The sequence below is a fragment of the Monodelphis domestica genome, chromosome 2 (genome assembly GCF_027887165.1).
Source record: "Monodelphis domestica isolate mMonDom1 chromosome 2, mMonDom1.pri, whole genome shotgun sequence".
NCBI lineage: Eukaryota > Metazoa > Chordata > Mammalia > Didelphimorphia > Didelphidae > Monodelphis > Monodelphis domestica.
Window position 1 is genome coordinate 355,755,715 of NC_077228.1, and position 12,851 is coordinate 355,768,565.

Here is a 12,851-nt window from a genome sequence, read left to right on the forward strand (position 1 = left end):
AATAGAAAGAAATAGAAAAAATTCAAAGATTCAATAAATTAATTCTGTGTGGTAATTTCTTTCATTTTTTAACCATGTCCTGTTAAATTTTTACCTACTAGGTAACAACATGATAGAGTGGTTTAAAAATTCAGTAAGAACACTGAATTCAAATCTTATTACTTTTTTGATACTGGAAAAGTTTTTGACCTATCTGAGCTTCAGTTTTCTTATCTGTAAAATGAGATGATAAAACTAAATTATTTCTAAGATCCCTTGTAATTTTTACTCCTTGATCCTATTTATGTTTTAATTTCAATATATAGAATCATAAAAATATTTGACTCTTCTTATAACTCCCTACCAGGATTCTTTGCCCATTCATTCTCATTCATTTTTCCTTTCACAGGGTTATCACTTTTATAAATCTCTTCTACTTTTTTTTCAGGTTGTATTACTGCAGAGAGCTTTATATTTGCCATATTGAAGACATTATTTTAGTACTTTTTCCCAGTACTAAGATATGTCATTTTAGGTGCTTGAACATAAAGATGCAGGGTAAATTGTGTAAGGAATACTATTCTTCAAAATACCAAATTGTATGTAGCTAGAAGAAATTATCTATGGAGATATCATAAACTAATGAATGCTCAAGTAAATAAGGATCATTAGAATATATTCAATTCTCTCTCTGGGAAAGAATCTCAATATCTATATGCCAAAGGGTAGGCCCATATTCCTAATAAATGAAATATTATTTTATTGATTCAAATATAGGATAAGCCATTTTTCTTCCTCGTTCTTCACAGAAGCTGAGAACGTGATTTTTTTAATTATCTTCCAGAAATGGAAAATTTTCAGAATTTTCTATGAATCAATCACATGACTTTATTTTTTTCTGATAACTTGCTTAAAGGCTTATTTTGTAAACATAAATAAATAAATACATTAGCCCTTTAAATCATTCTCATCACCTGACTTTATCCCTTTTGCTACTTTGAGAACATTCCCCAAGCAGCTGAATTCAGGCATTTCTTGGGAATTCTATTGCCTTTCAGAGCACTCAAAAACCAGGCAAAAAATACTCTGTGATAATTTTACTTATCAATTTTTTTAGAATTCATTAGGTACAAGAAGAGCTGTTCAATTTACTTGTTTATCTTGCTTTTGTCTGCAGTGTAATAATTTCAATGATGTCTTTCTTTCCCAAGCTTAACACACAAAATATTTCACCAATCTATCTGAGGATGTTGGAAGGCCTAAGGCCCTGGTGTACCATAAAGGCCCTTTATCTCTGAGTAGTATTAAACTCTTACATAGAGATCTATTTTACATTGGCCTATTCCATATATAAACTAAATGACAATGCACATAGCCAGACAAACCAACAAAAGAAAATAAATTCAGAGTATGAATTGGGGTTGGGGGAAGAACCTGTGACACACTCCATCTTGAGATTGCCACAGTGGGCTTACACCTCAGGAAATAGTGTCTAAGAAGTCTCTCCTTTTATTCTTAGGTTCTTCTTTTGCACAAAAAAAAAAAGATGAATCTGGAAAAAAAGAATGTAGGCTTTAAATATGACTTTTTCACAAACCTGCATTTAATACAGAAGGGTTCTTAGTTGTTGAATTGCATCTTTTTAAACATAAAAACAGCTAGTGAATACAAAGAATTCCTAAAAAACTGCCCTAATAAAGAATTACCTGGATTACATCTGTATTCAGCTTGAATTTGTATTGAATGTCAATTTTATGAATTGCCCAGGATTTACATAAGCACCAAAACCAGATAAAAACTCTTATGAAATTGATTTTAATGTATTGAGCATAACAAGGAAGAATACTGTGTGCTAAATAATTTTTCCAGTGTGTAAATAGGCATCAGGTTCTACTACAGATAAAGGTCTAAGGAAACATCAAATAGTAAAGTAACTTGCTATTAGTACCCATAAAGATGAATTTCAGTGAATTGGTATATTAAAAATGTGTCTTGCCTCTGAATTTGAGCTTCCCTCTCACATATAAACCCCCTCATCAAATGAGCTTATGTGGAATGATACTAAACTAAGTGGAGCCCTTCCATGTCTGAGAATATTAATGTTTTTTAGTATATTAGAGAAGGATGCAGAGCTGATACTAGAAAGGTCACATCAGAGGTTTATTCCCACCTTTCTCCCTATATCCCATGTAATCATAGATAAGATAATTCTATGATATTATTTAGTTAAATAACTTAGAGATGTCACTAAAAAGATAGATAGATACACAGACAGACAGATAGATAGATAGATAGATAGATAGATAGATAGATAGATAGATAGATAGATAGATAGATAGAATGATAGAATTAGAGTATTGATCAAAGGAGTTCTCTAGTTAATGTGATGAACCTTTATTTAGGAATGTGTTTCTTCCTATGGAAGTGTTTTATATGTGTGTGTGTGTGTGTGTGTGTGTGTGTGTGTGTGTGTTGCAGAAAGATAGATTAGTAGTTGTTAGATACCAGTTAACAAGCAGCTTGAAAAGGTGAGGAAAAAGAGAATAGAAGATATCCACCCAGGAACACCTTAGTGAGAATAAGCATCTCCTTAAACCTCAGTTGCTGGAAAAGAATTGACTAACTTCATCATTGTGGATCAATTAAGGATAGGTTTAGTTGGTTGTCTAAGACAACTTCCCAAGGAGAGAAGAATTGATCATATGGTCCTGAAATTGGAAGAGTAAAAATGGAGCTAAGTATTGACATCATAGTTTTTTAAACTTACCACAAATTATTTGGACAATGTGGGTTTGATGGAGAAAGGCTGCTTCTCTAGAACTCCCTGATTCATTTTTTCCCTTGAGGCTCCTTCATTATAAAGGAAGTTTGATTGTAGAATTTTCTATAAATTTAGGCAGATAGGTGATACAGTGGATAGAGTGATGGACCAGGAGTCAAGAAGACCTGAACTAAAATCTAGCTTCATACATTTACAAGGTATGTAACTGTGAGCAAGTGACTTAGCTCTCTGCCTGAGTTCATCATCTGTAAAATGAAGTCAATAAAACCCCCAACCTTCCAATATTGTTGTGAGGATCAAATGAGAAAATATATGTAAAGCACTTTGTAAATTTTAAACTGAACATGTTACATGAAATCAACTAATCATCAAGTATTTATTAAGCACCTGCTACATACTAGGAACCTTCTTGGATCACTATCTTGTTGTGAAGGTTAGGTATAAGTAGCTCAATAAATCTCTTAGCTATGGAATGCGAGGTTACCCAAGGTACATAGGTTATACTTGATAGTTCTGACAAAAGATGATCCTCCAGAAAAGGTAATAAAAATCACTCCAGTATCTTTGCCAAGAAAACCTCATGGAGATAGTGGAGGACAAAAAGGCCTGGCATGCTGTAGTCAATGGAATTACAAAGAGTTGGAAACAACCGAACATCCAATGTGCCAGGAACTGTGCTAGGTATTAGGATGTAAAGCTCAAATGAAACAGCCCCTGCCCTTAAGGTACTCACATTCTATTGTTCTTGGTAGTATGTCATTTTCAAAGAGGATCAGTGGCATCAAAAGAGTGTGTGAACTGGATTTAAGTGAAGTAGAGTTCACAAAGTCATCACCCTCACTTTTTCTTCTATAGTCATCCAAGTCCAATGGGAAGAAAAAAATCAAGACAACTAATGATGACCCAGGAAGCAGTAGATGGCTTTGTTGTTGTCTATGTCTGACAAAATTCTAAGTGCTCCACAGTACCTGCCCTGGCCACTTTCATGGCCATTGGAATAAATTGTTCTGATCCACTCTTTCTCCCAAGGAAAGTCTTTACATACCTTTGGTACATTCATCAATTGGGGAATAGCTGAACAAGTTGTAGTATATAATTGTAATAGAATACTATTGTGCCATAAGAAATACAAACAAGATGATCACCAAAAAAAACTAGGAAAGATTTACATAAAGTGATGCAGTGATATGAGCAGAAGTAGGGGGACCTTATACACTATAAGAACAATAATATATGTTATTATATATCATATATTACATAATATATGATCAACAATGAAAGACAACTTTTATCAACAAAACAAGGATCCAGGGTGACTCCAAGAGATTCATGATGAAAAAAAAAATGTCCACCACCATAGAAGGAGCAGACAGAAAATACAGATTTGAAACATTTTATTTTTTAATTTTATTTCCTCCATGCATTTTTCTCTACTTTAAGGAATATGTATCTTGTATAATAATAACAACAGAGAGCTATATTATATTACCTGTCTTCTTGGGGAAGAGGAAGGAGTTTTCTGTATAATTCAATATTCACTGAGGACTTTTTTGTTCAGTACTTCATATTTTCTTCTGTTGATGAAATGAATAAGCAAACAAGTATCAGGCACTAAACCCCCCCTTTCATTAATGATAGTATTTTATTGCCAAAATGAAATTATTACTACATTTTTGGTTCCATTTACTCTTAAAAATAAAACTATGTTGACAGTAAAATTCTGTTCTTGCAAAAATGACTAACAGCTAAGATTAGATATACTTCCCTTAGGAAACTTTTCATGCAGCTCTAATTAAAATTTGCTGAAGCTTCCAGCATCATTGGTTAGGGTTTATTTGGGAAGATAATAATTTTCCACTTACTTTTGGTAATGTTACATATTCAAGGAAATATGGGGTCTGAACTGATCAACTGCTCTCAAGGCTAAAACAAGGAAAAATAGTTCTTTCCAAACTTAAGTAATTAAAGATTTTGACTAAGATAGTGCAACCAAATAAACTAAGTTCTATTAATCCTGAAATGACTGAAAAAATTCTGTCTCCAATATTACAAAGTTTGTATACTCAGCATTTAGCACAATGCTTAAGACATAATAAGAATTTATTAAATGCTTACTGACTAATTGAAATAAGCTGTTTTTCACTAAAGACAGTAGGCATGCAAAAGGCTATTTTGCCTGTTTTTTCTTTGAGCTATCTTATAATTTCTATAAATCATCATCCATTTTATACATTCAATTTTTCTTCAGCCTTTTTACAATTCTGATTTTTCTGCAATTTCCAAAAGATAAGATGATACAATCTCTAGAATGCCTATATGTTTTGATGTTCTGATTATTTGGTTTTTATCTTTAATGAATAAAATCAAGTTTATAAAAAAACTGCACTGGGCATTTGGAATAATGACAGAGAATTCAAATAGTAAACACTCAAGTTTGACAGAATAATCTACTGTAGTCACAGAAAGTCTAATATATGAATGTTTCTAAAGAGCTTAATATTGACCTAAATTGGAGGAAGATGATAAAATAAACTAGAGGAGTGTGAGTCAATAAAAAGATTGAGCCTAGAGTACCTGACATTTCTGTTCCACTTAGTTCAAATTGAAATACTGATTCCCTGCAGTATCTTCTTTCTACAATGACATCTTAATGGGATTATTATGATTTATCATAATATTATTGACATTTATTAATAAGCAGCTGCCATTTTAAGCCACAGAGTAGAAAATGTTACAGAGTATAATCCTTTAGGAAGAAACATTTTATAGAGAGGAATGGATACTGTGGTCATTGGTTTATATAATTTTAAACTTTAACATTTGCCCTCAATTTAAAGGTCTCAGTTTATGAAACTAATCCCCCAGAAGCTGTTTGTTTCTCTTTAATTTCCAAGAAAGTTTCCAAGTAGTAGTTGAAACCCCACATTTCATATAGTTTAGCCTCCCATAAACAAAATTAAATGAGTAAAGACCAAACGAGAGAATGCATGCAAAGCATATTATTAAAGTACTATAGACCTTTGACTTTACGGTTATTGAGATAAGGGAACTCCCTCAACAAATACAGGTCAATACTTTCTTTGTAACTTAAATTCTTAAAGGACATGCCTTTGGCAATGAACACTTAAATAATTCATCCAGGGTTGCATGGCTGGTATATGTCAGAAGAAGACTTTGAAATTAGGTCTTCCTGGCATGCTTCCTTTCACTATCTAAATAATTATCATGATTATCATTGTTATTGTTTATTATCATTTAATTGATTGCGTTTATCTTTATAAAAATGAAATTCAAACAGAAGCAGCCCCAACTGTCACTATCCTACTCATATTCTCCCCTACATTGCATCTATAATCCTGCTATCTTATTGACTGTCTGGAAGATGATCAAAGAAGATATTCTCTCTCCTGTTTCTCAGGCTTTTGCTCTTGATGTTCTCCCTGCTTTGAATGCTTTTCCTCACTTATGCATCTCCATTTCCCTGGTTTCTTTCAAGACACAGCTAGATTTGCCTTATATAAGAAGCCCTACCCAAGACCCCTAGATGGTCATGTCTTCCCTTTCAAGATTATCTTTTATTTTTCTGCATGTATCTTCTATATATTTATTTACATGTCTCCCCCATCACAATGTGAACTCCCTGAGAATAAGGGACATTGTTGCTTTTCTTTATACCCCTACCATTTAGCACAATGCCTACCTCCATATTAAGAACCTAAAAAATGTTTGTTCATCAACTGATATTGAAAATCTTCCTGCTCCATAAAGGAATCAGCCAATTGAATTCCCTTTACTCACTGTTATTCAACATAGTTCTGGAAATGTTGTGATAGCAATAAGAGCAGTTAAAGATATGAACTTATGCAACATAAAAAACCCTTACGGCAATAATCCAGGAGGAAGCTGAAGAGGGTTTAAATTAAGGATGTGGCTATGTGAGTTAAGATAGGGTGCCTTAAACTAGAGATACTGCAAAGGTAGAAAAGGCAATATTTGATAATAAATTGGATATATGATGTATGATAATATCTATTTTCTGATGACATGAAGGCTTGTTTTAAAACTCCAGAAAATTAGCAAACAAGCTATGTGACACAATACCAACAATAACCTGTAAGGATATCAAATAAACCCACAATAATAATGGCATGTCTGTATAGCAAAAATAAAGTTAATAGAAATGTAGCATGTGCAATTGACAGAAATGAAAATGTCATTCATAAAATGCAAAATGCATATATAGTAATAACTGAGAATCAATTCACCAAGGCATATTTAAAACATACAAATTCAATTACAAAACAATCTTTAAAGAAATAAAGGCAGGGGCAGCTGGGTGGCTCATTGTATTGAGAGCCAGGCTTAGAGACTGGTGGTCCTAGGTTCAAATCTGGCCTCAGACACTTCCCAGCTGTGTGACCCCGGGCAAGTCACTTGACCCTCATTGCCTAGCCCTTACCACTCTTCTGCCTTGGAGCCAATACACAATAGTGACTCCAAGACAGAAGGTAAGGGTTTAAAAAAAAAAGAAATAAAGGCTTATTTAAATAATTAGAGGGATAGTCAGTATTCTTGCTTAGGTTACAACAAAATAATAAAGAAATAATGTTGCCTCAATTCATTTACAGACTTAGTATTATAGCTCAATCTTATTTGGTGCAAATAATGAATCCTATAAATGGTCACATCATTCAAATTCACACTGCATGTTTCCAATGAGCTGGAACAAATTACTATATTTTAAATAATTATAACTTTGAATTGTATAAATTTGAGTCTATGAGACCACTTCAAAAGATTCATTATATAATCTACTCAGTACCAGTACAACTAAAAATCTAAACAAAATAACAAAATTCATTTGGAGGAACAAAAGATCTGGGATCTCAAGAGGGAATACTGGGAAACAGATGGGGGATAGTACTTTTAGATTTTAAATTATGTTATGAAACAGGAATCATGATATTTGATATTAGGTTTTTAATTAAAAATGAAAAGAACAAACTAGATAAGCAAGAATTTGACATAATAAAACTCAATAAAAGAGGAAACATAACTTAAATTACTTGGGAAAGAAATGCCTATTTGTCAATAACTGTCAGAAAAAACTGGAAAGCTATTCAGCAGATATTAAGTTTAGATCAACATCTCATATCATATGTCACAAACACAGAATGGGCATATGAAGGGGAAAAAAACATCTTAAAAAAACAATAATAAAAAGGATGACATCATTGATATGATGGAGACATTGATATGGCTATGGAGTGTTCCTCATAAAACAAGGGGAAGACCAGTAAAAAGATAAAAATAGATTATTCTGATTACATGAAAACAAAAGACTTTTACATACTAAATCAAAGCCATACCATACAAGAAGAGAAGCCTTAAGGGAGGAAATTTTTGCTTCAAATATCTCCAAATGAGATGTCAAGATTAATTCACTACTTCTATAACCTGGATTCCCCAACTGGTTCAAATCACAATTTAGAAAATGGTCTTCAGAACAAAATAGGGATAGATAGATAGATAGATAGATAGATAGATAGATAGATAGATAGGTAGGTAGGTAGATAAGTAGATAGTTGGATGGATGTCAACAAAATTAAAATGACTGATTTGGATATTTGTGACTCAAATTCAAACAGACATATTTTAGACTTATGTATCTAAGTGTATTTAAAAAAAAGCATTCTGATGGTACTGCATATTTCCTCTCAGAATAACTGAGTTTGCAGGCAAAACCATATGGTTTATTAAAAGAAAAAAAAAAGAAATCAGTCTGTAAGCACTTAAAAAACATCACAAAACTACATAGCTATTAGGTTTAATTCTGCAACATCTGCTAGAAAGTGAAAGCAAAATCAAGCATTTATGAGCCACAAATAAATGAGTTTCTCTTTGTGGCTGTTACTGAATTTGTGACTTAATTTTGTTCATCTGAACAAATCTTCGTATGTGGTTGAATTCAATTCATTGATAGAACATGAAGTGATTTTGCTTTAATAAAAGCTTGTTATGGTGAGTGAGTTACAGAAAGATTTCTACTTGATATAACACCAATGAGTAGAAGGGAAAGTGCATGTATTAACTAAGAAAAGATGACATCCAATTTGGGGAAATGACTTTTCTCTGCTTGTCATGTAAAATTAAGTCCTTAGAGTAACATGCTGAGCTCTTGGAAGTAGTTTCTAGTAAATGTTCTCTGGTACCTTGCACTAGTTACTCAAGCACAGAATCTCAGCATATTTTGGCCCTGAAACTTCTGCTAAACCACAGGGAATGAGACATATGGCCCCTGATGTTCTTATGGTTCTGAGCCCAAGGGCAAAAATATAAAAATAGCCTCTAGATAACAATAACTAAGCTATTATTCTACCAGGGGACTTTCAAGGGGTCCCTATGGAGTTTGGTAGGGAAAACTAGTGAGTGAAGGCATATTCTTGCTGAGTCACAGTTGTGGTAGCTTATAAGGAAGATTGGATTTTGATCATGTTGATTTTGAGGTCTTGGGAATCAGTACTTTACAAGTGCTGAAGACAATTTCTGTGCTAGTTATTCTAAGTGACCAGGACTAAATGAGGCAATTTAATTGTATAGTGTACTGACTTCAGGTCAAGGAGAATTGATACTTCAGAGACTTTACTGTGTGACACTGGGCAAGTCATTTAACTTTTCTCTTCCTCTGCTTCAACAACTATAAAATGGAGGCATTAATAGCACCTAACTCAGAATTATTGTGAGGATAGAATAGCATAATTGTTGTAGAGTCCTTAGCGAAACTTACAGCACATAATTCCAACTATCATCTTGAAAGTTCTTGGATATGCCTGAACCATTTTTGTAACTATTACTAAACAACATTAGATTGCAGAGGGAGGGAAGGATATTTCCTCCTTAATGATGGAGAACATGCTTGAATATATATATATATATATATATATATATATATATACTTCCTTCATAAAAACCTACTGTAATTAGTGGAGAAGGTAGATGGTACCTGACACCCTACATTGGATTAATGACAGGTTGAATGAAGCTATATCAATCACTATGGCCATTCCTGACCTTTACCACTTGGTAGCCCTGGTAGCCAAGACTGGCAATTGGCTTTGGGGGTTTTCTCTATTTCTTTGGCTAAGATCAATTAGGAGCATTTGTCTTCAGGAAAGAAACCCCACTTCATGATAGCACCAATTCCTACCATTACATTGATGATATGAAAAAAAAAAAGATAAGATATCACTCCAAAGAAAACTCAGAGTCTACCACATTCAACTAAGATTGGGGGAATAAACTGGATGGAGAATATCCAGATGATGATGTATATAGTCTATAAAAAGCTATTTATATCCATTCTCTCATGGTCCAAAATTAATATACTTGCTAAATTTTAAAGATTAAGAAATTAAGAGGCTCTTGTATTCACCACCTCAAGGAGCCATTGCTATATCAGAAAGGTCTCTTGGGAATCAGTACCTTATAAGTGCTGAAGACAATTTCTGTGCTAGTTATTCTAAGTGACCAGGGTCTCATTCCTACAGGGCAATGGAAATCCTGCTATATAAAATGCCTGATGCTGACTCCCTAGACATTGCATATTTTCTTTTTCAGGTAATGAAAAAACCAAATGTTTTCCTTTCCCCCATATAAGATCAGTTCAGTATACATAAAACAGGTACCTCTCTTACCACAATTGTCTTGGCCATTATAGTAAAAATTTCATATTTTACAGCACCTTAACATTTACAGAGCCTTTTCCCCATAACAACTTTTCCCACTGAAAGCAGAACAAATATAATTATGCCCTCCTTTTTTTTGTAAATGAAGAAAATGAAATCTTGAAAATGAAAATGATTTGTCCATAGCCACCTACCTAGTAAATGCCTGAGGGCTCAAACAAACCCTGTCCAATTGATGTCAAGTCTAGTGCTCCCTCTTTGGAGCTTGCAGTCCACTAAGGAATTCTCTGTTTTTATTAGATCATGCTTCCCCCCATCTTGTAATTTTAACTTCTCCACAAAACCAAATTGCCTGGAAAATATAACTGAAAGGGGACATGATCTTGATTAACAATAAACCAAAGGCCATTTTTCAGAAAGTATTTCTCAGATTTCCATGGGTCTTCACAGCAAGGTAAGTGCTATATTGTCTTTGAAGTGTCCAAACAAAACTTTAAAAAATGGAAGCAAATATTAATTTTAATTTTAAAACCCTTTGTTAAATACCTACTGTTTTCAAAATACCATGCATGACACTGGAAATATAAAGATGAGAAATGGCACCTTCCCCATTTTTAAAGAGCTTAAAATATAGTTTGAGGAAGGGGATTTGATAAGACAAATACAGGTGTATAAGCATGGCAAAAAATGGAACATGTTAGGTATAAAGAAGAAATCCAAATAAAACATGAATAAATTTCAAGGAAAGGGATCATTTTAGCTAAGGTGAATTCAGAGATGTCCTCATGGAAGACATGGTCCTTGGCCTGGCCTCTGAAGAAGAAAAGGAAGGATCTCAACTGTTGGAAATGTGGAGAGAGTAGGTGACTGTCAAGAAAAGCAGCCTGGATGAGTATGCTGAGGTAAAAGTGGCTGGCAATTTAGCAGTGGGAGGCAATTGAAATATATGATAATATTTTTTAGATATCATAGGTTCAAGTGGAGGTCAGGGTAAATCTAAGTATGTTTTTAGGAATCAGGGAAAGACTCTTTAGAGGGAGAGTAAAGATGAGAGACAGATTAAAATCCTATAGGATACCAAAAAGGTTAGAATTACCTAGCAAGATCTTACTTCATGTTTATCTTATCAATAAAGAGAGTCACTTCATCTTCTGTGATGCATAGGAAAGAACTGAGAATGCATGAGGACAGTTTGGAGTTCAGAGCTGTGGAGTATGGAAAATCAGGAATTTCATGATAAATAGTGATATTTTCAGAAAAAGATGAGAATTAGGAGGTAGAGAGTCAATCCAAGATAAGTGAAAACATGTTACAATACCATTTTCAAAGTCTAATTAAGGGTCAATGACATGGATTTGTAATGAACATAGTCAGCCCTATTTTAAAATTTTTCTAAAAAAGCCCAATGGCTCGACAAAATGAGGATTTGTCAGAGTGAACCAGAAATGAAGATTAAAAGAGAAGGAACAGAGAAAGGACAAGAAGGTAAGTGTAAGAGAGTGAATTATTGAAAGGGTTGGTTATGGGTCAAGAATGGGAAGAGAGGGGAATTAAGCCAAAATAGATGGAATAGATCAGGAGAAAAGAAGGACCAAGTAAATGGAGGGCCCTCCAGCATAAAGGCAATGAACAGGATTAGGAGGGTTTAGGATAGTAAATGTGAAGAGTGAGAGATTGTTTTCAGAGAGGGGAATTTTTGTGTTCAAGATCCTGGAAGTAGAGCACTTATAAGTAATAATAATGTCTAAATTATAACCACACCTGTGGATCACTAAAGTAAATTGGAGGTAGAGGTCATAAGAGATAAAAAGTTTCAAAAGGAGTGAAGGAAATTAGAAGCCCCATCAACAGGACAATTGAAACCACCTGTAATGAGGACAGGGCTTGGTGATGAAGTGGCAGTCTGTGATGTGGTACTGACATCAATTATGGGAGGTGAAAGTGTTCTGGAGGCTGGGAAATGGTAACAAAAAGGATCACAACAGAAAGGAAGGAAGCAAGGGATATTTAAGTGTCTACTCTGTTCCAGCCAATGTGATAAGTAAGCACTTTATAAATATTATTTCATTTGATCTTCACAACAAACTGGGGAAGGTAAGTGCTAATATTATCTCCATTTTACAGTGGAGGAAACAAAGTCAGGCAGAGGTTAAATGATTTGCCCAAGGTGACACAAGTAATAAGTATCTGAGGTTGCATTTGAACTCAGATCTTCCTAATTCCAAGTCCAATGTTCTCTTCAGCTCCACTGTGCTCCCACTTGCCTCTGGCAGGATGACATAATCTTAGAGCATGACCTTCCAAAGAGGAAGAGCTACTGAGTGAAAATGGTAGAGAAAGCCTTGATAAAGTAGCAATGGGAGAGGTGTTTATGGAGTCAATCTCTTGACAATGCTAGTTGAAGT